The following is a 21,895-nucleotide window of genomic DNA, read 5'->3' on the forward strand; positions in this document are numbered from 1 at the left end:
AATCTTGAGAAGGTGTGCATTTCAGTAAGGATTTCAATTGACATGCAGTATGAAACTGAAAGGAGGTTGCATCACTATGATGCATAACATTGCATGTATTGTATTTTCAAGTGTGTGCATTCATCCTGTTGTCATTTTGTTTTGAAAGCAGAAGAATCATTCAACAGGTTGCTGAGACAAATGTAAACCAGTAAAACATATGAAGAGAAACAAACCTTGAATATAAGTTCAGTTGTTTAAACATTTGACAAACTATGGTGAGGGGGTAAGAAAACACACAAATCCAGCAGCTCCTGTATTTCAATACACCAGAACCCAATATTATTGGCGAGTCGGGTAGTCCATCATCACAGTTCGAGGGCAGGCATCATTTCAGTAATTTCATCCCGTTGCATTCACATCCGTGCCTTGAATGAGATTGAATGTGATCTTTGCTCTCAAGTATGTTCCCAAGTTTTACACTTTCGTGCTTTGCATGAATGGGAATGGAACCGTGTGTGTTGAATGAGGCTCCTTGTGAGCACTGAACTTTGTCCGGTGGAGTTCCTTTTTGTGTTGCTGTAATTGTGTCATTTCTCGATGAGAAAGATTAGGCAACATTTAGTCACTTCTAGCCATGATGCTCAATTTATTTACGAATGTACCCTAGTTACTAGGGACCGTTTACGTTGGAGAACAAGATCTATTGTATGCCTGTGTATTTGGGGAAGTCAAATCTGAAATAATGATGAAATTGCGTGTATCCAAAGTTAAAACTCGTGATTTGTCGCCCTCTGGTGTGTAAAAGATGCAAAAGCTTACAGCACCAGGTATTCCCAGGCGGTCTCCCATCCAAGTACTGACCAGGCCCGAGCCTGCTTAGCTTCCGAGATCGGACGAGATCGGGCGTATTCAGGCTAGTATGGCCGTAAGCCAGTGAGGCTGTCCCTGACGCTCTACTTAAAGGGAAGGCAATATCCGTTTCTGCCGTTCATACTTACAGTTGAACTGTCTCTCTACTCTAAAGCCCGGGACACACCAGCGCGCCGCAGACAGTCCCTGCTAACACGCCACGTTGTGGCAACATTGTGGAAACGTTGTGCGTTAGCTGGGGTGCCACACCAGACCGGAACTATATATTACAAAACGAACACATTGTCTTGATAAAACAGCTGTAATTGAGTGCCTGACACGCCCGTCAAGCGCAATCTTGAGAAGGTGTGCATTTCAGTAAGGATTTCAATTGACATGCAGTATGAAACTGAAAGGAGGTTGCATCACTATGATGCATAACATTGCATGTATTGTATTTTCAAGTGTGTGCATTCATCCTGTTGTCATTTTGTTTTGAAAGCAGAAGAATCATTCAACAGGTTGCTGAGACAAATGTAAACCAGTAAAACATATGAAGAGAAACAAACCTTGAATATAAGTTCAGTTGTTTAAACATTTGACAAACTATGGTGAGGGGGTAAGAAAACACACAAATCCAGCAGCTCCTGTATTTCAATACACCAGAACCCAATATTATTGGCGAGTCGGGTAGTCCATCATCACAGTTCGAGGGCAGGCATCATTTCAGTAATTTCATCCCGTTGCATTCACATCCGTGCCTTGAATGAGATTGAATGTGATCTTTGCTCTCAAGTATGTTCCCAAGTTTTACACTTTCGTGCTTTGCATGAATGGGAATGGAACCGTGTGTGTTGAATGAGGCTCCTTGTGAGCACTGAACTTTGTCCGGTGGAGTTCCTTTTTGTGTTGCTGTAATTGTGTCATTTCTCGATGAGAAAGATTAGGCAACATTTAGTCACTTCTAGCCATGATGCTCAATTTATTTACGAATGTACCCTAGTTACTAGGGACCGTTTACGTTGGAGAACAAGATCTATTGTATGCCTGTGTATTTGGGGAAGTCAAATCTGAAATAATGATGAAATTGCGTGTATCCAAAGTTAAAACTCGTGATTTGTCGCCCTCTGGTGTGTAAAAGATGCAAAAGCTTACAGCACCTGGTATTCCCAGGCGGTCTCCCATCCAAGTACTGACCAGGCCGGAGCCTGCTTAGCTTCCGAGATCGGACGAGATCGGGCGTATTCAGGCTAGTATGGCCGTAAGCCGGGGAAGCTGTCCCTGATGCTCTACTTAAAGGGAAGGCAATATCCGTTTCTGCCGCTCATACTTGCAGTTGAACTGTCTCTCTACTCTAAAGTCCGGGACACACCAGCGCGCCGCAGACAGTCCCTGCTAACACGAAACGTTGTGGCAACGTTGTGCGTTAACTGGGGTGCCACACCAGACCGGAACTATATTTTACAAAACGAACACATTGTCTTGATAATACAGCTGTAATTGAGTGCCTGACACGCCAGTCAAGCGCAATCTTGAGAAGGTGTGCATTTCAGTAAGGATTTCAATTGACATGCAGTATGAAACTGAAAGGAGGTTGCATCACTATGATGCATAACATTGCATGTATTGTATTTTCAAGTGTGTGCATTCATCCTGTTGTCATTTTGTTTTGAAAGCAGAAGAATCATTCAACAGGTTGCTGAGACAAATGTAAACCAGTAAAACATGTGAAGAGAAACAAACCTTGAATATAAGTTCAGTTGTTTAAACATTTGACAAACTATGGTGAGGGGGTAAGAAAACACACAAATCCAGCAGCTCCTGTATTTCAATACACCAGAACCCAATATTATTGGCGAGTCGGGTAGTCCATCATCACAGTTCGAGGGCAGGCATCATTTCAGTAATTTCATCCCGTTGCATTCACATCCGTGACTTGAATGAGATTGAATGTGATCTTTGCTCTCAAGTATGTTCCCAAGTTTTACACTTTCGTGCTTTGCATGAATGGGAATGGAACCGTGTGTGTTGAATGAGGCTCCTTGTGAGCACTGAACTTTGTCCGGTGGAGTTCCTTTTTGTGTTGCTGTAATTGTGTCATTTCTCGATGAGAAAGATTAGGCAACATTTAGTCACTTCTAGCCATGATGCTCAATTTATTTACGAATGTACCCTAGTTACTAGGGACCGTTTACGTTGGAGAACAAGATCTATTGTATGCCTGTGTATTTGGGGAAGTCAAATCTGAAATAATGATGAAATTGCGTGTATCCAAAGTTAAAACTCGTGATTTGTCGCCCTCTGGTGTGTAAAAGATGCAAAAGCTTACAGCACCTGGTATTCCCAGGCGGTCTCCCATCCAAGTACTGACCAGGCCCGAGCCTGCTTAGCTTCCGAGATCGGACGAGATCGGGCGTATTCAGGCTAGTATGGCCGTAAGCCGGGGAAGCTGTCCCTGACGCTCTACTTAAAGGGAAGGCAATATCCGTTTCTGCCGCTCATACTTGCAGTTGAACTGTCTCTCTACTCTAAAGTCCGGGACACACCAGCGCGCCGCAGACAGTCCCTGCTAACACGAAACGTTGTGGCAACGTTGTGCGTTAGCTGGGGTGCCACACCAGACCGGAACTATATTTTACAAAACGAACACATTGTCTTGATAAAACAGCTGTAATTGAGTGCCTGACACGCCAGTCAAGCGCAATCTTGAGAAGGTGTGCATTTCAGTAAGGATTTCAATTGACATGCAGTATGAAACTGAAAGGAGGTTGCATCACTATGATGCATAACATTGCATGTATTGTATTTTCAAGTGTGTGCATTCATCCTGTTGTCATTTTGTTTTGAAAGCAGAAGAATCATTCAACAGGTTGCTGAGACAAATGTAAACCAGTAAAACATATGAAGAGAAACAAACCTTGAATATAAGTTCAGTTGTATAAACATTTGACAAACTATGGTGAGGGGGTAAGAAAACACACAAATCCAGCAGCTCCTGTATTTCAATACACCAGAACCCAATATTATTGGCGAGTCGGGTAGTCCATCATCACAGTTCGAGGGCAGGCATCATTTCAGTAATTTCATCCCGTTGCATTCACATCCGTGCCTTGAATGAGATTGAATGTGATCTTTGCTCTCAAGTATGTTCCCAAGTTTTACACTTTCGTGCTTTGCATGAATGGGAATGGAACCGTGTGTGTTGAATGAGGCTCCTTGTGAGCACTGAACTTTGTCCAGTGGAGTTCCTTTTTGTGTTGCTGTAATTGTGTCATTTCTCGATGAGAAAGATTAGGCAACATTTAGTCACTTCTAGCCATGATGCTCAATTTATTTACGAATGTACCCTAGTTACTAGGGACCGTTTACGTTGGAGAACAAGATCTATTGTATGCCTGTGTATTTGGGGAAGTCAAATCTGAAATAATGATGAAATTGCGTGTATCCAAAGTTAAAACTCGTGATTTGTCGCCCTCTGGTGTGTAAAAGATGCAAAAGCTTACAGCACCTGGTATTCCCAGGCGGTCTCCCATCCAAGTACTGACCAGGCCAGAGCCTGCTTAGCTTCCGAGATCGGACGAGATCGGGCGTATTCAGGCTAGTATGGCCGTAAGCCAGGGAGGCTGTCCCTGACGCTCTACTTACAGGGAAGGCAATATCCTTTTCTGCCGTTCATACTTACAGTTGAACTGTCTCTCTACTCTAAAGCCCGGGACACACCAGTGCGCCGCAGACAGTCCCTGCTAACACGCCACGTTGTGGCAACGTTGTGGCAACGTTGTGCGTTAGCTGGGGTGCCACACCAGACCGGAACTATATTTTACAAAACGAACACATTGTCTTGATAAAACAGCTGTAATTGAGTGCCTGACACGCCAGTCAAGCGCAATCTTGAGAAGGTGTGCATTTCAGTAAGGATTTCAATTGACATGCAGTATGAAACTGAAAGGAGGTTGCATCACTATGATGCATAACATTGCATGTATTGTATTTTCAAGTGTGTGCATTCATCCTGTTGTCATTTTGTTTTGAAAGCAGAAGAATCATTCAACAGGTTGCTGAGACAAATGTAAACCAGTAAAACATATGAAGAGAAACAAACCTTGAATATAAGTTCAGTTGTTTAAACATTTGACAAACTATGGTGAGGGGGTAAGAAAACACACAAATCCAGCAGCTCCTGTATTTCAATACACCAGAACCCAATATTATTGGCGAGTCGGGTAGTCCATCATCACAGTTCGAGGGCAGGCATCATTTCAGTAATTTCATCCCGTTGCATTCACATCCGTGCCTTGAATGAGATTGAATGTGATCTTTGCTCTCAAGTATGTTCCCAAGTTTTACACTTTCGTGCTTTGCATGAATGGGAATGGAACCGTGTGTGTTGAATGAGGCTCCTTGTGAACACTGAACTTTGTCCGGTGGAGTTCCTTTTTGTGTTGCTGTAATTGTGTCATTTCTCGATGAGAAAGATTAGGCAACATTTAGTCACTTCTAGCCATGATGCTCAATTTATTTACGAATGTACCCTAGTTACTAGGGACCGTTTACGTTGGAGAACAAGATCTATTGTATGCCTGTGTATTTGGGGAAGTCAAATCTGAAATAATGATGAAATTGCGTGTATCCAAAGTTAAAACTCGTGATTTGTCGCCCTCTGGTGTGTAAAAGATGCAAAAGCTTACAGCACCTGGTATTCCCAGGCGGTCTCCCATCCAAGTACTGACCAGGCCCGAGCCTGCTTAGCTTCCGAGATCGGACGAGATCGGGCGTATTCAGGCTAGTATGGCCGTAAGCCGGGGAAGCTGTCCCTGACGCTCTACTTAAAGGGAAGGCAATATCCGTTTCTGCCGCTCATACTTGCAGTTGAACTGTCTCTCTACTCTAAAGTCCGGGACACACCAGCGCGCCGCAGACAGTCCCTGCTAACACGAAACGTTGTGGCAACGTTGTGCGTTAGCTGGGGTGCCACACCAGACCGGAACTATATTTTACAAAACGAACACATTGTCTTGATAAAACAGCTGTAATTGAGTGCCTGACACGCCAGTCAAGCGCAATCTTGAGAAGGTGTGCATTTCAGTAAGGATTTCAATTGACATGCAGTATGAAACTGAAAGGAGGTTGCATCACTATGATGCATAACATTGCATGTATTGTATTTTCAAGTGTGTGCATTCATCCTGTTGTCATTTTGTTTTGAAAGCAGAAGAATCATTCAACAGGTTGCTGAGACAAATGTAAACCAGTAAAACATATGAAGAGAAACAAACCTTGAATATAAGTTCAGTTGTATAAACATTTGACAAACTATGGTGAGGGGGTAAGAAAACACACAAATCCAGCAGCTCCTGTATTTCAATACACCAGAACCCAATATTATTGGCGAGTCGGGTAGTCCATCATCACAGTTCGAGGGCAGGCATCATTTCAGTAATTTCATCCCGTTGCATTCACATCCGTGCCTTGAATGAGATTTAATGTGATCTTTGCTCTCAAGTATGTTCCCAAGTTTTACACTTTCGTGCTTTGCATGAATGGGAATGGAACCGTGTGTGTTGAATCAGGCTCCTTGTGAGCACTGAACTTTGTCCGGTGGAGTTCCTTTTTGTGTTGCTGTAATTGTGTCATTTCTCGATGAGAAAGATTAGGCAACATTTAGTCACTTCTAGCCATGATGCTCAATTTATTTACGAATGTACCCTAGTTACTAGGGACCGTTTACGTTGGAGAACAAGATCTATTGTATGCCTGTGTATTTGGGGAAGTCAAATCTGAAATAATGATGAAATTGCGTGTATCCAAAGTTAAAACTCGTGATTTGTCGCCCTCTGGTGTGTAAAAGATGCAAAAGCTTACAGCACCTGGTATTCCCAGGCGGTCTCCCATCCAAGTACTGACCAGGCCAGAGCCTGCTTAGTTTCCGAGATCGGACGAGATCGGGCGTATTCAGGCTAGTATGGCCGTAAGCCAGGGAGGCTGTCCCTGACGCTCTACTTAAAGGGAAGGCAATATCCTTTTCTGCCGTTCATACTTACAGTTGAACTGTCTCTCTACTCTAAAGCCCGGGACACACCAGTGCGCCGCAGACAGTCCCTGCTAACACGCCACGTTGTGGCAACGTTGTGGCAACGTTGTGCGTTAACTGGGGTGCCACACCAGACCGGAACTATATTTTACAAAACGAACACATTGTCTTGATAATACAGCTGTAATTGAGTGCCTGACACGCCAGTCAAGCGCAATCTTGAGAAGGTGTGCATTTCAGTAAGGATTTCAATTGACATGCAGTATGAAACTAAAAGGAGGTTGCATCACTATGATGCATAACATTGCATGTATTGTATTTTCAAGTGTGTGCATTCATCCTGTTGTCATTTTGTTTTGAAAGCAGAAGAATCATTCAACAGGTTGCTGAGACAAATGTAAACCAGTAAAACATATGAAGAGAAACAAACCTTGAATATAAGTTCAGTTGTTTAAACATTTGACAAACTATGGTGAGGGGGTAAGAAAACACACAAATCCAGCAGCTCCTGTATTTCAATACACCAGAACCCAATATTATTGGCGAGTCGGGTAGTCCATCATCACAGTTCGAGGGCAGGCATCATTTCAGTAATTTCATCCCGTTGCATTCACATCCGTGCCTTGAATGAGATTGAATGTGATCTTTGCTCTCAAGTATGTTCCCAAGTTTTACACTTTCGTGCTTTGCATGAATGGGAATGGAACCGTGTGTGTTGAATGAGGCTCCTTGTGAGCACTGAACTTTGTCCGGTGGAGTTCCTTTTTGTGTTGCTGTAATTGTGTCATTTCTCGAAGAGAAAGATTAGGCAACATTTAGTCACTTCTAGCCATGATGCTCAATTTATTTACGAATGTACCCTAGTTACTAGGGACCGTTTACGTTGGAGAACAAGATCTATTGTATGCCTGTGTATTTGGGGAAGTCAAATCTGAAATAATGATGAAATTGTGTGAATCCAAAGTTAAAACTCGTGATTTGTCGCCCTCTGGTGTGTAAAAGGTGCAAAAGCTTACAGCACCTGGTATTCCCAGGCGGTCTCCCATCCAAGTACTGACCAGGCCCGAGCCTGCTTAGCTTCCGAGATCGGACGAAATCAGGCGTATTCAGGCTAGTACGGCCGTAAGCCAGGGAGGCTGTCCCTGACGCTCTACTTAAAGGGAAGGCAATATCCGTTTCTGCCGCTCATACTTGCAGTTGAACTGTCTCTCTACTCTAAAGTCCGGGACACACCAGCGCGCCGCAGACAGTCCCTGCTAACACGAAACGTTGTGGCAACGTTGTGCGTTAGCTGGGGTGCCACACCAGACCGGAACTATATTTTACAAAACGAACACATTGTCTTGATAAAACAGCTGTAATTGAGTGCCTGACACGCCAGTCAAGCGCAATCTTGAGAAGGTGTGCATTTCAGTAAGGATTTCAATTGCCATGCAGTATGAAACTGAAAGGAGGTTGCATCACTATGATGCATAACATTGCATGTATTGTATTTTCAAGTGTGTGCATTCATCCTGTTGTCATTTTGTTTTGAAAGCAGAAGAATCATTCAACAGGTTGCTGAGACAAATGTAAACCAGTAAAACATATGAAGAGAAACAAACCTTGAATATAAGTTCAGTTGTTTAAACATTTGACAAACTATGGTGAGGGGGTAAGAAAACACACAAATCCAGCAGCTCCTGTATTTCAATACACCAGAACCCAATATTATTGGCGAGTCGGGTAGTCCATCATCACAGTTCGAGGGCAGGCATCATTTCAGTAATTTCATCCCGTTGCATTCACATCCGTGCCTTGAATGAGATTGAATGTGATCTTTGCTCTCAAGTATGTTCCCAAGTTTTACACTTTCGTGCTTTGCATGAATGGGAATGGAACCGTGTGTGTTGAATGAGGCTCCTTGTGAGCACTGAACTTTGTCCGGTGGAGTTCCTTTTTGTGTTGCTGTAATTGTGTCATTTCTCGATGAGAAAGATTAGGCAACATTTAGTCACTTCTAGCCATGATGCTCAATTTATTTACGAATGTACCCTAGTTACTAGGGACCGTTTACGTTGGAGAACAAGATCTATTGTATGCCTGTGTATTTGGGGAAGTCAAATCTGAAATAATGAAGAAATTGCGTGTATCCAAAGTTAAAACTCGTGATTTGTCGCCCTCTGGTGTGTAAAAGATGCAAAAGCTTACAGTACCTGGTATTCCCAGGCGGTCTCCCATCCAAGTACTGACCAGGCCGGAGCCTGCTTAGCTTCCGAGATCGGACGAGATCGGGCGTATTCAGGCTAGTATGGCCGTAAGCCGGGGAGGCTGTCCCTGATGCTCTACTTAAAGGGAAGGCAATATCCGTTTCTGCCGCTCATACTTGCAGTTGAACTGTCTCTCTACTCTAAAGTCCGGGACACACCAGCGCGCCGCAGACAGTCCCTGCTAACACGAAACGTTGTGGCAACGTTGTGCGTTAGCTGGGGTGCCACACCAGACCGTAACTGTATTTTACAAAACGAACACATTGTCTTGATAAAACAGCTGTAATTGAGTGCCTGACACGCCAGTCAAGCGCAATCTTGAGAAGGTGTGCATTTCAGTAAGGATTTCAATTGACATGCAGTATGAAACTGAAAGGAGGTTGCATCACTATGATGCATAACATTGCATGTATTGTATTTTCAAGTGTGTGCATTCATCCTGTTGTCATTTTGTTTTGAAAGCAGAAGAATCATTCAACAGGTTGCTGAGACAAATGTAAACCAGTAAAACATATGAAGAGAAACAAACCTTGAATATAAGTTCAGTTGTTTAAACATTTGACAAACTATGGTGAGGGGGTAAGAAAACACACAAATCCAGCAGCTCCTGTATTTCAATACACCAGAACCCAATATTATTGGCGAGTCGGGTAGTCCATCATCACAGTTCGAGGGCAGGCATCATTTCAGTAATTTCATCCCGTTGCATTCACATCCGTGCCTTGAATGAGATTGAATGTGATCTTTGCTCTCAAGTATGTTCCCAAGTTTTACACTTTCGTGCTTTGCATGAATGGGAATGGAACCGTGTGTGTTGAATGAGGCTCCTTGTGAGCACTGAACTTTGTCCGGTGGAGTTCCTTTTTGTGTTGCTGTAATTGTGTCATTTCTCGATGAGAAAGATTAGGCAACATTTAGTCACTTCTAGCCATGATGCTCAATTTATTTACGAATGTACCCTAGTTACTAGGGACCGTTTACGTTGGAGAACAAGATCTATTGTATGCCTGTGTATTTGGGGAAGTCAAATCTGAAATAATGATGAAATTGCGTGTATCCAAAGTTAAAACTCGTGATTTGTCGCCCTCTGGTGTGTAAAAGATGCAAAAGCTTACAGCACCTGGTATTCCCAGGCGGTCTCCCATCCAAGTACTGACCAGGCCCGAGCCTGCTTAGCTTCCGAGATCGGACGAGATCGGGCGTATTCAGGCTAGTATGGCCGTAAGCCAGGGAGGCTGTCCCTGACGCTCTACTTAAAGGGAAGGCAATATCCGTTTCTGCCGCTCATACTTGCAGTTGAACTGTCTCTCTACTCTAAAGTCCGGGACACACCAGCGCGCCGCAGACAGTCCCTGCTAACACGAAACGTTGTGGCAACGTTGTGCGTTAGCTGGGGTGCCACACCAGACCGGAACTATATATTACAAAACGAACACATTGTCTTGATAAAACAGCTGTAATTGAGTGCCTGACACGCCAGTCAAGCGCAATCTTGAGAAGGTGTGCATTTCAGTAAGGATTTCAATTGACATGCAGTATGAAACTGAAAGGAGGTTGCATCACTATGATGCATAACATTGCATGTATTGTATTTTCAAGTGTGTGCATTCATCCTGTTGTCATTTTGTTTTGAAAGTAGAAGAATCATTTTTGCTGAGGTTGCTGAGACAAATGTAAACCAGTAAAACATATGAAGAGAAACAAACCTTGAATATAAGTTCAGTTGTTTAAACATTTGACAAACTATGGTGAGGGGGTAAGAAAACACACAAATCCAGCAGCTCCTGTACTTCAATACACCAGAACCCAATATTATTGGCGAGTCGGGTAGTCCATCATCACAGTTCGAGGGCAGGCATAATTTCAGTAATTTCATCCCGTTGCATTCACATCCGTGCCTTGAATGAGATTGAATGTGATCTTTGCTCTCAAGTATGTTCCCAAGTTTTACACTTTCGTGCTTTGCATGAATGGGAATGGAACCGTATGTGTTGAATGAAGCTCCTTGTGAGCACTGAACTTTGTCCGGTGGAGTTCCTTTTTGTGTTGCTGTAATTGTGTCATTTCTCGATGAGAAAGATTAGGCAACATTTAGTCACTTCTAGCCATGATGCTCAATTTATTTACGAATGTACCCTAGTTACTAGGGACCGTTTACGTTGGAGAACAAGATCTATTGTATGCCTGTGTATTTGGGGAAGTCAAATCTGAAATAATGATGAAATTGCGTGTATCCAAAGTTAAAACTCGTGATTTGTCGCCCTCTGGTGTGTAAAAGATGCAAAAGCTTACAGCACCTGGTATTTCCAGGCAGTCTCCCATCCAAGTACTGACCAGGCCCAAGCCTGCTTAGCTTCCGAGATCGGACGAGATCGGGCGTATTCAGGCTAGTATGGCCGTAAGCCAGGGAGGCTGTCCCTGACGCTCTACTTAAAGGGAAGGCAATATCCGTTTCTGCCGTTCATACTTACAGTTGAACTGTCTCTCTACTCTAAAGCCCGGGACACACCAGCGCGCCGCAGACAGTCCCTGCTAACACGCCACGTTGTGGCAACATTGTGGCAACGTTGTGCGTTAGCTGGGGTGCCACACCAGACCGGAACTATATATTACAAAACGAACACATTGTCTTGATAAAACAGCTGTAATTGAGTGCCTGACACGCCAGTCAAGCGCAATCTTGAGAAGGTGTGCATTTCAGTAAGGATTTAAATTGACATGCAGTATGAAACTGAAAGGAGGTTGCATCACTATGATGCATAACATTGCATGTATTGTATTTTCAAGTGTGTGCATTCATCCTGTTGTCATTTTGTTTTGAAAGCAGAAGAATCATTCAACAGGTTGCTGAGACAAATGTAAACCAGTAAAACATATGAAGAGAAACAAACCTTGAATATAAGTTCAGTTGTTTAAACATTTGACAAACTATGGTGAGGGGGTAAGAAAACACACAAATCCAGCAGCTCCTGTATTTCAATACACCAGAACCCAATATTATTGGCGAGTCGGGTAGTCCATCATCACAGTTCGAGGGCAGGCATCATTTCAGTAATTTCATCTTGTTGCATTCACATCCGTGCCTTGAATGAGATTGAATGTGATCTTTGCTCTCAAGTATGTTCCCAAGTTTTACACTTTCGTGCTTTGCATGAATGGGAATGGAACCGTGTGTGTTGAATGATGCTCCTTGTGAGCACTGAACTTTGTCCGGTGGAGTTCCTTTTTGTGTTGCTGTAATTCTGTCATTTCTCGATGAGAAAGATTAGGCAACATTTAGTCACTTCTAGCCATGATGCTCAATTTATTTATGAATGTACCCTAGTTACTAGGGACCGTTTACATTGGAGAACAAGATCTATTGTATGCCTGTGTATTTGGGGAAGTCAAATCTGAAATAATGATGAAATTGCGTGTATCCAAAGTTAAAACTCGTGATATGTCGCCCTCTGGTGTGTAAAAGATGCAAAAGCTTACAGCACCTGGTATTCCCAGGCGGTCTCCCATCCAAGTACTGACCAGGCCCGAGCCTGCTTAGCTTCCGAGATCGGACGAGATCGGGCGTATTCAGGCTAGTATGGCCGTAAGCTAGGAATGCTGTCCCTGACGCTCTACTTAAAGGGAAGGCAATATCCGTTTCTGCCGTTCATACTTACAGTTGAACTGTCTCTCTACTCTAAAGCCCGGGACACACCAGCGCGCCGCAGACAGTCCCTGCTAACACGAAACGTTGTGGCAACGTTGTGCGTTAGCTGGGGTGCCACACCAGACCTATGTATTACAAAACGAACACATTGTCTTGATAAAACAGCTGTAATTGAGTGCCTGACACGCCATTCAAGCGCAATCTTGAGAAGGTGTGCATTTCAGTAAGGATTTCAATTGACATGCAGTATGAAACTGAAAGGAGGTTGCATCACTATGATGCATAACATTGCATGTATTGTATTTTCAAGTGTGTGCATTCATCCTGTTGTCATTTTGTTTTGAAAGCAGAAGAATCATTCAACAGGTTGCTGAGACAAATGTAAACCAGTAAAACATATGAAGAGAAACAAACCTTGAATATAAGTTCAGTTGTTTAAACATTTGACAAACTATGGTGAGGGGGTAAGAAAACACACAAATCCAGCAGCTCCTGTATTTCAATACACCAGAACCCAATATTATTGGCGAGTCGGGTAGTCCATCATCACAGTTCGAGGGCAGGCATCATTTCAGTAATTTCATCCCGTTGCATTCACATCCGTGCCTTGAATGAGATTGAATGTGATCTTTGCTCTCAAGTATGTTCCCAAGTTTTACACTTTCGTGCTTTGCATGAATGGGAATGGAACCGTGTGTGTTGAATGAGGCTCCTTGTGAGCACTGAACTTTGTCCGGTGGAGTTCCTTTTTGTGTTGCTGTAATTGTGTCATTTCTCGATGAGAAAGATTAGGCAACATTTAGTCACTTCTAGCCATGATGCTCAATTTATTTACGAATGTACCCTAGTTACTAGGGACCGTTTACGTTGGAGAACAAGATCTATTGTATGCCTGTGTATTTGGGGAAGTCAAATCTGAAATAATGATGAAATTGCGTGTATCCAAAGTTAAAACTCGTGATTTGTCGCCCTCTGGTGTGTAAAAGATGCAAAAGCTTACAGCACCTGGTATTCCCAGGCGGTCTCCCATCCAAGTACTGACCAGGCCCGAGCCTGCTTGGCTTCCGAGATCGGACGAGATCGGGCGTATTCAGGCTAGTATGGCCGTAAGCCAGGGAGGCTGTCCCTGACGCTCTACTTAAAGGGAAGGCAATATCCGTTTCTGCCGTTCATACTTACAGTTGAACTGTCTCTCTACTCTAAAGCCCGGGACACACCAGCGCGCCGCAGACAGTCCCTGCTAACACGCCACGTTGTGGCAACATTGTGGCAACGTTGTGCGTTAGCTGGGGTGCCACACCAGACCGGAACTATATTTTACAAAACGAACACATTGTCTTGATAAAACAGCTGTAATTGAGTGCCTGACACGCCAGTCAAGCGCAATCTTGAGAAGGTGTGCATTTCAGTAAGGATTTCAATTGACATGCAGTATGAAACTGAAAGGAGGTTGCATCACTATGATGCATAACATTGCATGTATTGTATTTTCAAGTGTGTGCATTCATCCTGTTGTCATTTTGTTTTGAAAGCAGAAGAATCATTCAACAGGTTGCTGAGACAAATGTAAACCAGTAAAACATATGAAGAGAAACAAACCTTGAATATAAGTTCAGTTGTTTAAACATTTGACAAACTATGGTGAGGGGGTAAGAAAACACACAAATCCAGCAGCTCCTGTATTTCAATACACCAGAACCCAATATTATTGGCGAGTCGGGTAGTCCATCATCACAGTTCGAGGGCAGGCATCATTTCAGTAATTTCATCCCGTTGCATTCACATCCGTGCCTTGAATGAGATTGAATGTGATCTTTGCTCTCAAGTATTGTCCCAAGTTTTACACTTTCGTGCTTTGCATGAATGGGAATGGAACCGTGTGTGTTGAATGAGGCTCCTTGTGAGCACTGAACTTTGTCCGGTGGAGTTCCTTTTTGTGTTGCTGTAATTGTGTCATTTCTCGATGAGAAAGATTAGGCAACATTTAGTCACTTCTAGCCATGATGCTCAATTTATTTACGAATGTACACTAGTTACTAGGGACCGTTTACGTTGGAGAACAAGATCTATTGTATGCCTGTGTATTTGGGGAAGTCAAATCTGAAATAATGATGAAATTGCGTGTATCCAAAGTTAAAACTCGTGATTTGTCGCCCTCTGGTGTGTAAAAGATGCAAAAGCTTACAGCACCTGGTATTCCCAGGCGGTCTCCCATCCAAGTACTGACCAGGCCCGAGCCTGCTTAGCTTCCGAGATCGGACGAGATCGGGCGTATTCAGGCTAGTATGGCCGTAAGCCAGAGAGGCTGTCCCTGACGCTCTACTTAAAGGGAAGGCAATATCCGTTTCTGCCGCTCATACTTGCAATTGAACTGTCTCTCTACTCTAAAGTCCGGGACACACCAGCGCGCCGCAGACAGTCCCTGCTAACACGAAACGTTGTGGCAACGTTGTGCGTTAGCTGGGGTGCCACACCAGACCGGAACTATATATTACAAAACGAACACATTGTCTTGATAAAACAGCTGTAATTGAGTGCCTGACACGCCAGTCAAGCGCAATCTTGAGAAGGTGTGCATTTCAGTAAGGATTTCAATTGACATGCAGTATGAAACTGAAAGGAGGTTGCATCACTATGATGCATAACATTGCATGTATTGTATTTTCAAGTGTGTGCATTCATCCTGTTGTCATTTTGTTTTGAAAGCAGAAGAATCATTCAACAGGTTGCTGAGACAAATGTAAACCAGTAAAACATATGAAGAGAAACAAACCTTGAATATAAGTTCAGTTGTTTAAACATTTGACAAACTATGGTGAGGGGGTAAGAAAACACACAAATCCAGCAGCTCCTGTACTTCAATACACCAGAACCCAATATTATTGGCGAGTCGGGTAGTCCATCATCACAGTTCGAGGGCAGGCATAATTTCAGTAATTTCATCCCGTTGCATTCACATCCGTGCCTTGAATGAGATTGAATGTGATCTTTGCTCTCAAGTATGTTCCCAAGTTTTACACTTTCGTGCTTTGCATGAATGGGAATGGAACCGTATGTGTTGAATGAAGCTCCTTGTGAGCACTGAACTTTGTCCGGTGGAGTTCCTTTTTGTGTTGCTGTAATTGTGTCATTTCTCGATGAGAAAGATTAGGCAACATTTAGTCACTTCTAGCCATGATGCTCAATTTATTTACGAATGTACCCTAGTTACTAGGGACCGTTTACGTTGGAGAACAAGATCTATTGTATGCCTGTGTATTTGGGGAAGTCAAATCTGAAATAATGATGAAATTGCGTGTATCCAAAGTTAAAACTCGTGATTTGTCGCCCTCTGGTGTGTAAAAGATGCAAAAGCTTACAGCACCTGGTATTTCCAGGCAGTCTCCCATCCAAGTACTGACCAGGCCCAAGCCTGCTTAGCTTCCGAGATCGGACGAGATCGGGCGTATTCAGGCTAGTATGGCCGTAAGCCAGGGAGGCTGTCCCTGACGCTCTACTTAAAGGGAAGGCAATATCCGTTTCTGCCGTTCATACTTACAGTTGAACTGTCTCTCTACTCTAAAGCCCGGGACACACCAGCGCGCCGCAGACAGTCCCTGCTAACACGCCACGTTGTGGCAACATTGTGGCAACGTTGTGCGTTAGCTGGGGTGCCACACCAGACCGGAACTATATATTACAAAACGAACACATTGTCTTGATAAAACAGCTGTAATTGAGTGCCTGACACGCCAGTCAAGCGCAATCTTGAGAAGGTGTGCATTTCAGTAAGGATTTAAATTGACATGCAGTATGAAACTGAAAGGAGGTTGCATCACTATGATGCATAACATTGCATGTATTGTATTTTCAAGTGTGTGCATTCATCCTGTTGTCATTTTGTTTTGAAAGCAGAAGAATCATTCAACAGGTTGCTGAGACAAATGTAAACCAGTAAAACATATGAAGAGAAACAAACCTTGAATATAAGTTCAGTTGTTTAAACATTTGACAAACTATGGTGAGGGGGTAAGAAAACACACAAATCCAGCAGCTCCTGTATTTCAATACACCAGAACCCAATATTATTGGCGAGTCGGGTAGTCCATCATCACAGTTCGAGGGCAGGCATCATTTCAGTAATTTCATCTTGTTGCATTCACATCCGTGCCTTGAATGAGATTGAATGTGATCTTTGCTCTCAAGTATGTTCCCAAGTTTTACACTTTCGTGCTTTGCATGAATGGGAATGGAACCGTGTGTGTTGAATGAGGCTCCTTGTGAGCACTGAACTTTGTCCGGTGGAGTTCCTTTTTGTGTTGCTGTAATTCTGTCATTTCTCGATGAGAAAGATTAGGCAACATTTAGTCACTTCTAGCCATGATGCTCAATTTATTTATGAATGTACCCTAGTTACTAGGGACCGTTTACATTGGAGAACAAGATCTATTGTATGCCTGTGTATTTGGGGAAGTCAAATCTGAAATAATGATGAAATTGCGTGTATCCAAAGTTAAAACTCGTGATATGTCGCCCTCTGGTGTGTAAAAGATGCAAAAGCTTACAGCACCTGGTATTCCCAGGCGGTCTCCCATCCAAGTACTGACCAGGCCCGAGCCTGCTTAGCTTCCGAGATCGGACGAGATCGGGCGTATTCAGGCTAGTATGGCCGTAAGCTAGGAATGCTGTCCCTGACGCTCTACTTAAAGGGAAGGCAATATCCGTTTCTGCCGTTCATACTTACAGTTGAACTGTCTCTCTACTCTAAAGCCCGGGACACACCAGCGCGCCGCAGACAGTCCCTGCTAACACGCCACGTTGTGGCAACATTGTGGCAACGTTGTGCGTTAGCTGGGGTGCCACACCAGACCGGAACTATATATTACAAAACGAACACATTGTCTTGATAAAACAGCTGTAATTGAGTGCCTGACACGCCAGTCAAGCGCAATCTTGAGAAGGTGTGCATTTCAGTAAGGATTTCAATTGACATGCAGTATGAAACTGAAAGGAGGTTGCATCACTATGATGCATAACATTGCATGTATTGTTTTTACAAGTGTGTGCATTCATCCTGTTGTCATTTTGTTTTGAAAGCAGAAGAATCATTCAACAGGTTGCTGAGACAAATGTAAACCAGTAAAACATATGAAGAGAAACAAACCTTGAATATAAGTTCAGTTGTTTAAACATTTGACAAACTATGGTGAGGGGGTAAGAAAACACACAAATCCAGCAGCTCCTGTATTTCAATACACCAGAACCCAATATTATTGGCGAGTCGGGTAGTCCATCATCACAGTTCGAGGGCAGGCATCATTTCAGTAATTTCATCCCGTTGCATTCACATCCGTGCCTTGAATGAGATTGAATGTGATCTTTGCTCTCAAGTATGTTCCCAAGTTTTACACTTTCGTGCTTTGCATGAATGGGAATGGAACCGTGTGTGTTGAATGAGGCTCCTTGTGAGCACTGAACTTTGTCCGGTGGAGTTCCTTTTTGTGTTGCTGTAATTGTGTCATTTCTCGATGAGAAAGATTAGGCAACATTTAGTCACTTCTAGCCATGATGCTCAATTTATTTACGAATGTACCCTAGTTACTAGGGACCGTTTACATTGGAGAACAAGATCTATTGTATGCCTGTGTATTTGGGGAAGTCAAATCTGAAATAATGATGAAATTGCGTGTATCCAAAGTTAAAACTCGTGATTTGTCGCCCTCTGGTGTGTAAAAGATGCAAAAGCTTACAGCACCTGGTATTCCCAGGCGGTCTCCCATCCAAGTACTGACCAGGCCCGAGCCTGCTTAGTTTCCGAGATCGGACGAGATCGGGCGTATTCAGGCTAGTATGGCCGTAAGCCAGGGAGGCTGTCCCTGACGCTCTACTTAAAGGGAAGGCAATATCCGTTTCTGCCGCTCATACTTACAGTTGAACTGTCTCTCTACTCTAAAGTCCGGGACACACCAGCACGCCGCAGACAGTCCCTGCTAACACGAAACGTTGTGGCAACGTTGTGCGTTAGCTGGGGTGCCACACCAGACCTATGTATTACAAAACGAACACATTGTCTTGATAAAACAGCTGTAATTGAGTGCCTGACACGCCATTCAAGCGCAATCTTGAGAAGGTGTGCATTTCAGTAAGGATTTCAATTGACATGCAGTATGAAACTGAAAGGAGGTTGCATCACTATGATGCATAACATTGCATGTATTGTATTTTCAAGTGTGTGCATTCATCCTGTTGTCATTTTGTTTTGAAAGCAGAAGAATCATTCAACAGGTTGCTGAGACAAATGTAAACCAGTAAAACATATGAAGAGAAACAAACCTTGAATATAAGTTCAGTTGTTTAAACATTTGACAAACTATGGTGAGGGGGTAAGAAAACACACAAATCCAGCAGCTCCTGTATTTCAATACACCAGAACCCAATATTATTGGCGAGTCGGGTAGTCCATCATCACAGTTCGAGGGCAGGCATCATTTCAGTAATTTCATCCCGTTGCATTCACATCCGTGCCTTGAATGAGATTGAATGTGATCTTTGCTCTCAAGTATGTTCCCAAGTTTTACACTTTCGTGCTTTGCATGAATGGGAATGGAACCGTGTGTGTTGAATGAGGCTCCTTGTGAGCACTGAACTTTGTCCGGTGGAGTTCCTTTTTGTGTTGCTGTAATTGTGTCATTTCTCGATGAGAAAGATTAGGCAACATTTAGTCACTTCTAGCCATGATGCTCAATTTATTTACGAATGTACCCTAGTTACTAGGGACCGTTTACGTTGGAGAACAAGATCTATTGTATGCCTGTGTATTTGGGGAAGTCAAATCTGAAATAATGATGAAATTGCGTGTATCCAAAGTTAAAACTCGTGATTTGTCGCCCTCTGGTGTGTAAAAGATGCAAAAGCTTACAGCACCTGGTATTCCCAGGCGGTCTCCCATCCAAGTACTGACCAGGCCCGAGCCTGCTTGGCTTCCGAGATCGGACGAGATCGGGCGTATTCAGGCTAGTATGGCCGTAAGCCAGGGAGGCTGTCCCTGACGCTCTACTTAAAGGGAAGGCAATATCCGTTTCTGCCGTTCATACTTACAGTTGAACTGTCTCTCTACTCTAAAGCCCGGGACACACCAGCGCGCCGCAGACAGTCCCTGCTAACACGCCACGTTGTGGCAACATTGTGGCAACGTTGTGCGTTAGCTGGGGTGCCACACCAGACCGGAACTATATATTACAAAACGAACACATTGTCTTGATAAAACAGCTGTAATTGAGTGCCTGACACGCCAGTCAAGCGCAATCTTGAGAAGGTGTGCATTTCAGTAAGGATTTCAATTGACATGCAGTATGAAACTGAAAGGAGGTTGCATCACTATGATGCATAACATTGCATGTATTGTATTTTCAAGTGTGTGCATTCATCCTGTTGTCATTTTGTTTTGAAAGCAGAAGAATCATTCAACAGGTTGCTGAGACAAATGTAAACCAGTAAAACATATGAAGAGAAACAAACCTTGAATATAAGTTCAGTTGTTTAAACATTTGACAAACTATGGTGAGGGGGTAAGAAATGACACAAATCCAGCAGCTCCTGTATTTCAATACACCAGAAGCCAATATTATTGGCGAGTCGGGTAGTCCATCATCACAGTTCGAGGGCAGGCATCATTTCAGTAATTTCATCCCGTTGCATTCACATCCGTGCCTTGAATGAGATTGAATGTGATCTTTGCTCTCAAGTATGTTCCCAAGTTTTACACTTTCGTGCTTTGCATGAATGGGAATGGAACCGTGTGTGTTGAATGAGGCTCCTTGTGAGCACTGAACTTTGTCCGGTGGAGTTCCTTTTTGTGTTGCTGTAATTGTGTAATTTCTCGATGAGAAAGATTAGGCAACATTTAGTCACTTCTAGCCATGATGCTCAATTTATTTACGAATGTACCCTAGTTACTAGGGACCGTTTACGTTGGAGAACAAGATCTATTGTATGCCTGTGTATTTGGGGAAGTCAAATCTGAAATAATGATGAAATTGCGAGTATCCAAAGTTAAAACTCGTGATTTGTCGCCCTCTGGTGTGTAAAAGATGCAAAAGCTTACAGCACCTGGTATTCCCAGGCGGTCTCCCATCCAAGTACTGACCAGGCCCGAGCCTGCTTAGCTTCCGAGATCGGACGAGATCGGGCGTATTCAGGCTAGTATGGCCGTAAGCCAGGGAGGCTGTCCCTGACGCTCTACTTAAAGGGAAGGCAATATCCGTTTCTGCCGCTCATACTTGCAGTTGAACTGTCTCTCTACTCTAAAGTCCGGGACACACCAGCGCGCCGCAGACAGTCCCTGCTAACACGAAACGTTGTGGCAACGTTGTGCGTTAGCTGGGGTGCCACACCAGACCGGAACTATATATTACAAAACGAACACATTGTCTTGATAAAACAGCTGTAATTGAGTGCCTGACACGCCAGTCAAGCGCAATCTTGAGAAGGTGTGCATTTCAGTAAGGATTTCAATTGACATGCAGTATGAAACTGAAAGGAGGTTGCATCACTATGATGCATAACATTGCATGTATTGTATTTTCAAGTGTGTGCATTCATCCTGTTGTCATTTTGTTTTGAAAGCAGAAGAATCATTCAACAGGTTGCTGAGACAAATGTAAACCAGTAAAACATATGAAGAGAAACAAACCTTGAATATAAGTTCAGTTGTTTAAACATTTGACAAACTATGGTGAGGGGGTAAGAAAACACACAAATCCAGCAGCTCCTGTATTTCAATACACCAGAACCCAATATTATTGGCGAGTCGGGTAGTCCATCATCACAGTTCGAGGGCAGGCATCATTTCAGTAATTTCATCCCGTTGCATTCACATCCGTGCCTTGAATGAGATTGAATGTGATCTTTGCTCTCAAGTATGTTCCCAAGTTTTACACTTTCGTGCTTTGCATGAATGGGAATGGAACCGTGTGTGTTGAATGAGGCTCCTTGTGAGCACTGAACTTTGTCCGGTGGAGTTCCTTTTTGTGTTGCTGTAATTGTGTCATTTCTCGATGAGAAAGATTAGGCAACATTTAGTCACTTCTAGCCATGATGCTCAATTTATTTACGAATGTACACTAGTTACTAGGGACCGTTTACGTTGGAGAACAAGAT

At 43.4% G+C, this 21,895-nt stretch overlaps 18 non-coding genes across 18 annotated transcripts; all 18 read right to left on the reverse strand.

The window, feature by feature from the left end:
• Positions 1–794: 794 nt before the first annotated feature.
• LOC136735709 (5S ribosomal RNA) lies at positions 795–913 on the reverse strand. Its single transcript, XR_010811240.1, has one exon. It is a non-coding gene; the product is annotated as a 5S ribosomal RNA (ribosomal RNA).
• Positions 914–1,979: 1,066 nt separating this feature from the next.
• LOC136735928 (5S ribosomal RNA) lies at positions 1,980–2,098 on the reverse strand. Its single transcript, XR_010811455.1, has one exon. It is a non-coding gene; the product is annotated as a 5S ribosomal RNA (ribosomal RNA).
• Positions 2,099–3,153: 1,055 nt separating this feature from the next.
• Positions 3,154–3,272, reverse strand: LOC136735341 (5S ribosomal RNA). Its single transcript, XR_010810958.1, has one exon. It is a non-coding gene; the product is annotated as a 5S ribosomal RNA (ribosomal RNA).
• A 1,055-nt stretch (positions 3,273–4,327) lies between these two features.
• LOC136735797 (5S ribosomal RNA) lies at positions 4,328–4,446 on the reverse strand. The gene has a single exon (XR_010811324.1). It is a non-coding gene; the product is annotated as a 5S ribosomal RNA (ribosomal RNA).
• Positions 4,447–5,512: 1,066 nt separating this feature from the next.
• LOC136735353 (5S ribosomal RNA) lies at positions 5,513–5,631 on the reverse strand. Its single transcript, XR_010810967.1, has one exon. It is a non-coding gene; the product is annotated as a 5S ribosomal RNA (ribosomal RNA).
• Positions 5,632–6,686: 1,055 nt separating this feature from the next.
• LOC136735253 (5S ribosomal RNA) lies at positions 6,687–6,805 on the reverse strand. The gene has a single exon (XR_010810872.1). It is a non-coding gene; the product is annotated as a 5S ribosomal RNA (ribosomal RNA).
• A 1,066-nt stretch (positions 6,806–7,871) lies between these two features.
• Positions 7,872–7,990, reverse strand: LOC136735296 (5S ribosomal RNA). Its single transcript, XR_010810913.1, has one exon. It is a non-coding gene; the product is annotated as a 5S ribosomal RNA (ribosomal RNA).
• A 1,055-nt stretch (positions 7,991–9,045) lies between these two features.
• LOC136735202 (5S ribosomal RNA) lies at positions 9,046–9,164 on the reverse strand. The gene has a single exon (XR_010810822.1). It is a non-coding gene; the product is annotated as a 5S ribosomal RNA (ribosomal RNA).
• A 1,055-nt stretch (positions 9,165–10,219) lies between these two features.
• On the reverse strand, positions 10,220–10,338 carry LOC136735366 (5S ribosomal RNA). The gene has a single exon (XR_010810978.1). It is a non-coding gene; the product is annotated as a 5S ribosomal RNA (ribosomal RNA).
• A 1,058-nt stretch (positions 10,339–11,396) lies between these two features.
• Positions 11,397–11,515, reverse strand: LOC136735216 (5S ribosomal RNA). Its single transcript, XR_010810836.1, has one exon. It is a non-coding gene; the product is annotated as a 5S ribosomal RNA (ribosomal RNA).
• A 1,066-nt stretch (positions 11,516–12,581) lies between these two features.
• Positions 12,582–12,700, reverse strand: LOC136735378 (5S ribosomal RNA). Its single transcript, XR_010810989.1, has one exon. It is a non-coding gene; the product is annotated as a 5S ribosomal RNA (ribosomal RNA).
• A 1,050-nt stretch (positions 12,701–13,750) lies between these two features.
• On the reverse strand, positions 13,751–13,869 carry LOC136735810 (5S ribosomal RNA). The gene has a single exon (XR_010811337.1). It is a non-coding gene; the product is annotated as a 5S ribosomal RNA (ribosomal RNA).
• Positions 13,870–14,935: 1,066 nt separating this feature from the next.
• LOC136735390 (5S ribosomal RNA) lies at positions 14,936–15,054 on the reverse strand. Its single transcript, XR_010810999.1, has one exon. It is a non-coding gene; the product is annotated as a 5S ribosomal RNA (ribosomal RNA).
• Positions 15,055–16,109: 1,055 nt separating this feature from the next.
• LOC136735217 (5S ribosomal RNA) lies at positions 16,110–16,228 on the reverse strand. The gene has a single exon (XR_010810837.1). It is a non-coding gene; the product is annotated as a 5S ribosomal RNA (ribosomal RNA).
• Positions 16,229–17,294: 1,066 nt separating this feature from the next.
• Positions 17,295–17,413, reverse strand: LOC136735402 (5S ribosomal RNA). Its single transcript, XR_010811011.1, has one exon. It is a non-coding gene; the product is annotated as a 5S ribosomal RNA (ribosomal RNA).
• Positions 17,414–18,479: 1,066 nt separating this feature from the next.
• Positions 18,480–18,598, reverse strand: LOC136735999 (5S ribosomal RNA). Its single transcript, XR_010811525.1, has one exon. It is a non-coding gene; the product is annotated as a 5S ribosomal RNA (ribosomal RNA).
• Positions 18,599–19,648: 1,050 nt separating this feature from the next.
• Positions 19,649–19,767, reverse strand: LOC136735811 (5S ribosomal RNA). Its single transcript, XR_010811338.1, has one exon. It is a non-coding gene; the product is annotated as a 5S ribosomal RNA (ribosomal RNA).
• A 1,066-nt stretch (positions 19,768–20,833) lies between these two features.
• Positions 20,834–20,952, reverse strand: LOC136735413 (5S ribosomal RNA). Its single transcript, XR_010811022.1, has one exon. It is a non-coding gene; the product is annotated as a 5S ribosomal RNA (ribosomal RNA).
• Between the last annotated feature and the right edge of the window lie 943 nt (positions 20,953–21,895).

Source organism: Amia ocellicauda, unplaced genomic scaffold, assembly GCF_036373705.1.
Source record: "Amia ocellicauda isolate fAmiCal2 unplaced genomic scaffold, fAmiCal2.hap1 HAP1_SCAFFOLD_41, whole genome shotgun sequence".
In the NCBI taxonomy this organism is placed as follows: Eukaryota; Metazoa; Chordata; class Actinopteri; order Amiiformes; family Amiidae; genus Amia; species Amia ocellicauda.